This window comes from Equus caballus, chromosome 19 (genome assembly GCF_041296265.1).
Source record: "Equus caballus isolate H_3958 breed thoroughbred chromosome 19, TB-T2T, whole genome shotgun sequence".
NCBI lineage: Eukaryota > Metazoa > Chordata > Mammalia > Perissodactyla > Equidae > Equus > Equus caballus.
Genome location: NC_091702.1, coordinates 27,886,278 through 27,892,030, shown reverse-complemented (window position 1 = coordinate 27,892,030; position 5,753 = coordinate 27,886,278).

Here is a 5,753-nt window from a genome sequence, read left to right as displayed (position 1 = left end):
ACTTAACCCTTTATTTTGAGGGATCTTGCTGGAATCAAAATGTTCATTAGCAAGGCAATGAAATGCATCTTGAATTCTTGTTGATCATTAGATTTTATACGAGGCCAGCTAGACAGTCTGTTTTACAATTGATTTGGGTTTTATGGTCTCTCTTCCTTGTGAAGAAGAATTTCCAGTCTCTTGTAAACCTCCTTCTGGACTTTAATTCTTTTTTTATCACAGAAGAGCTGTCCTGGCTAGAGTCTCAAAGACTGAGCAATGTCAACACTGGTTTTATGTTCAGGGCAACTTGAAGGCCCTGAGATCCTGCCACGATTCTTCTTAATGGGAAAGACCATGGAAAGGAATGGAGAATAGCTGGTGGAGAAATATTTGTCTCCTTTCTTGTTGGCCTTTTAACTCACACGACCAGACTGCATATCTAGCTGAGTGTGCTACCAGCACAGAGAAATGCATTCAGAGAAGCATCAGACCATCAGAGAAATCGTGATGCCCTTACAACAGGGATTTATAAATCATATTTCTTATGGGAGGTGGTACTGTGCAGTGGTTAGAAACAAAAAAGCATTTACTAGCTAGCACCTTCAATATTTCATCAATTATAAGGTGTACTCTTTCCTTTACTCTTTAACATCTCTGAAATTGGGGCACAAATTGCAATTGATGACATGGTGTACTTTAATTGGCTGCATTTTTGTCCTCTATGAGTGGTAGATAAAACAATAACGGTACTGTCATCTTAGATTAGATGATAATATGGCACTGGCTATGTGAACCGTAGACAAGTTACTTAAATGCTCTGTGCTGTACATTGCACATTGATTCTCACTCTACAATGCTTGGCACATAATAAATTGCAGAAATAAAATCATACGCTTTTTATTACGTTGTTTTATATTTCTCCTTACACTATCTGTGTGATACAGGATTGAATATAAATTGGATTAATTCTTCATATTAATAATCATATGTGGGAGTTTTTTGTGATTACTTAGTTAAAATTACTACTCTAATTATCATGTGTTGATTTATTTTTGTTATGAAAAATAATCATGCAAAGGATAAAGGAATTACTATGGCAAAGAATAACAATATATATTTGCATAATGCCTCATGTTTTTCAAAATGACTCTGTGATCTCATTTTCACTGGATCTTTACATCTTCCCCGGGAGGTAAAAAGCAGAGGTATTTTGCCCTTTGATAGCAGGGAAGTGATTGAGTGACTTAGTCAAACACACTTAAAGACTCTTCTAATTCCTGATCCAGAGCTCTCTTCTGCTTTTGAGACCTTACTCACACCCACAGCATCAACTCCTATTACTTTTAGATTGCCATTTATATTTCCAGAAGTTCTATCTCGTATTTCTAAGATATTCCCACTACGTATCTCGCCATCTCCTCTGCAACATGTTTTACATGAACTGACTGTCTTTTCTCTATAACAAACCCACTAGAGTTTACTCCCTAGGTTTACTTCTTTCAACACTGCCACTATCCTCTCACAGAAACGTAAGGTCATGTTAACCTTTCCTCTTTCCTTGACATCCTCCCTCACAGTTTATCAATGCCAATTTCTTTCCATCATTCCTACCTTCTCCTTTTAACCTCTACTGCTGTCTTTTTCTAGACAGGACTCTTGAAATCCTCTCTTAGTCCTCCAGTTCATCCTATACTCAGCTGCATTAACCTTTATAAAATTCATTTTGTATATTACAGAACTCTCCAATGGCTCAATATTGGGCAGAATGAAGTCTAAGGACTAATACTGTAGGATCTCAAGTTTGATTAGTGTTATCTTTGATCACCAAAGCTGGTCACTAAATGGGCCTAGCTTATCAAGGGAAACTAGGTATGCGTCCAGCCGAGAGAAGATAATGCCAGTCTAGACAAGCAATGCCCTCCTGGTCTTCTCCCTAATCATTTAAACTGATGTGTTATTATCCTTAATGTAAACTTCATCTACACAACCAGTTCTTTCAATAAAACGTGGACATGCTGTGCTTATTTCTGCCCTGTGCCTTTGCTTGTTGTGCTTCCCAATCATTCAAAAATACATTCGATGAACATTGATTGAGCATTTTCAAGGCAAAGGGAATATAAAAATGAAGAAGATCCTGCTTTGCCCTTAGTAGCTCAGAGGGAAATAAGGAGGGGAGACAAATAAGCAGTTAGTTACAATACACTGCAACAAGTGCCACTGCTTGTAAAGCATTTGATGGGAACATAACGAGGCATGACTGTGTCCAAGGCTGTGAGGAAAAGCTAGAAAGCGGAGGGGACATTTGAACTGATCCTTTTCTTCCTCTAAATCTTTCCAGATCCTGTGCAGGCATCCATCCGATGGTGCAATGCCTCTCCAATGCCTGAGGCCTTTATTAAGGTGTCAACCTACGTTTATCACTTTCCAAAACCTCCTTTGAAAATGACTGTGATCTCTCATTTTGGTATTGCCCATTGCCTGTTACTTCACTGTTTCTTGTGTTTTTCTTTAGTTCCTCCAACTAGATCACAAACTTCTACATACCAGTCATAGTGTTTTAAACTTTTTAGTATCCATTTCCAGACACAGAAACTGAATCCATGTTTATTAGAAGATTTATTTTGATGCTTTGTGTACATATTAATTTCCATGGTTAAGAAGGCATGTATGTGCAGTCACACATTAGTGACTACAAGCTCTGATGATAAAGACGAATTTTCCAGAGAAAAGAATGTGCTTGACTAAAGTACAGTTATAATTTCTGGTGGAACATGTCGCTAAATAATTCAGCTTCTATATAGCAAATCCAAAGCTGATTATTATGTTGGTAATAATGCTGATATTTAGTGGCTCGTGGAGACATGCACACATATTTGAAACAAGCACTGCAGAGAAGAGAAAGTGATGGCATATGGTCAACAACATACGCAGGGTTATTACAACAAACACGCTGGATAGAATAGATGTTGATTTTTTTTAATCCTTAAGTGGAACTTTGAGTCTATGAAATATTTGATATAGCTTATCAGGATCCGGTTTCCTTGAAAAAGTACAGGTGACTGCTCTTTCCTGGTGCTTTTTCGTTAATGATTACCAGATTGGCATAATGATGTTCCCTCTTTCCCTCTTTCCTGAGTACATAAGGATAGCTTGAGCAGCAGCTATTTTTATTTCATTTATTTAAAACAAACAAAAAATACACATGCAACTGGATAAAATTGGGGGACTTTATGGCAGAGGAAGTGTGCATGCCTGAAAGTAAGTTAACTATTCACAGTTGACTCAGTTTGCAAGTTAGGGAAAATTCAATGTGTCTAGATTTGGATTTTCTGGATTAAATGCCCAGCTTAATAACCATCCTGTTATTTTAAAAAATGTGAATCTAGTAATATTTTTAAGCGTCAGCATTGGGCAATTCCTTTGCTTTTTCGGAAAGAATTCCTAAGATAAAACTTAAGCAGGATACTGTTGTTACATTTTGCACAATATTTTGAAGGCATTTGACAATGTGTAAATTTTATCTCTACAAACAGATATATCTCAAGCTCCATTATGGGTGAACACTAGTATAACTTAAACTAATAAAACTCCAATGAATTTATATTTTACTGGTTGCCAATTTTTGGATTTAAATTTATAAAGGATTTCTTTAACAGATTTATTATTAGAGTTAAGAAATAGATTGAAAAAGCTCATTTAGCATTTTTAAATTATTACGGAAAATAACATTGTTTTATACAAAACACTTCTAAGATATAAAAACCAGCATCTAGAGGCAGGAAAGGAACATATTCATAAAAATTCAATAGGTGATTTCCTAGTTTTACTGTGCATCATATTATTTTAAGATTGCTCAGAGAACCCATATGTCAGGAAATTGCCTGATATATGGGTTATAAAGGAGGCGTGGCTTCTAACATTTTCTCCGTTTTTATGCACTAAACAATGGAGGACCCAAATTATAACATTACAAATATTGAAGTCTAGTATTATGACCCGTTGGCATAACCTCATTTCGTAAGAAAAATCATACAAATATTGTCAGCAGTGTATTAGATATGACTTATTAAGAGATTAGAGATAACTCCGAAATACACATTTCATTTTCAATATTCATAAACATTTCATAAACGTATATTTTCATTTAACGTTTGCTCCTTCACAGCAACCTTTCTATTTGTTCACCTGCTGCCTTTTGTGGTGACTTAGTGACAGAAATGCTCTTCTCTGTAGCCCTGGAGTGCTTGAATAAAGCCTTTTCATATGGTCAAGGCCAGGCTCTCACTTTAAGTTCATGTCATTATGAGACTTGAAAGAAAGACATTATTTTGATTTGGGGCTTATTTATCTAAATTTTCATGGTGAGTTATAACCAAATACATTTTTTTCCTTAACTTCTCAATACTATTTCAAATATTATCCAAGATAAACTGGAGGACAATAATTTTAAAGCAAGTTTCTTTAAGTAAACCTATTCTGAAATGTCTCTCTCATGCTTTGACATTTCTGCTAGACTATGTAGCCACTTCTTTAATACCATGGGTTCAGTTTTGCTTCTAGCACGTGATGTTAAACAATGGGATACACAAGCAAGACCTTGGAATAAAAATTCAGCTTTTCTTATCAAATGCAATTTTACCTAGTGTAATAGTAGGTAAAAGGTTAAAAGACTAACTTGTAAGTTTGGTGTGTAAATAATTAACAAATTTGATTGCCTTTAAGTTTTCTTATACTGTTTACTTTTTTTCATAAATAAAGAGAAAACAAAGCACTCGTAATCTTTACCACATGTTCACATACCATCTCTTGTTTTGATACCACAGTTAAGTCGTAATTCCCTGTTGGGAAGTGGGAAAAGTTAGGCCAGTATCCCGATAGGAATATCCTATGATACAGTAACACTATTTCATTTAAAAATCATTCTATTGATCATTTTTTAAAAATTACTTACCTCACTGGATCTGTGTGATGTTCAAAGTTAAAGCTCATTTTTTCAGGTAGTAGAGAAGCTTATGTGCTGAACATTTTCTTGCTTGTTCATGAAAATGTCCTAAGCAGAGGCACAGGAAGGCAGTGAGTAAAACAAACACAGAAACCCAGGAGAAAAGATGCGCCCTGAAGATCTATGCTAACGGCAATGGCAATGGAGATTGCAGAGGGAGGGCTCCTCCTCTGGAACTTTTTCCTCATTTCTAACCTGTGTTAGCATAAAGCGCTCACAGACAGACATGCTTTTTAAATATTGAAATGCCTACTTAAGCCCAGAGACGTACTGAAACCAGTTTTTTTCCCCTGCATAAATAAGGCACATCATACACTTGTACACCAACATAGCATACAGCGTGCAAAGATAATAGCATGTTGACATCTCTGAATTATACAGAATAGTAAAAGGGCGCATAAAAACGTAACCTGCTTTTTGTTTTAGTGACTGTTGGAAATGGTTTAGTTTGGTTTTCAACTCAAGTTATAAAACATAACTTGCTGTTTTAAAAGCCCACTTTTATAGCAATTTCTGGCTGAAAGGCCTGGAAAAAGATCATATAGGTAAAGTAGTTGGTTCTGAGAAAAGATTACCCAGTAAGAAAAATAGAAATCAGTTTCACTGCTTTGATTTGATTGGCATGTTTGATGTCTACATCATGTATGAGAAGATGAGAAAGCAATGTTTTAACTTCTAAAGAGGAAAAGGTATTTTTGTTGTGGATTTATTTCCCTATATGTCATTTTAAGTAAAAGACTCTCAAAAATGTTTGCTGAATGTAACATAT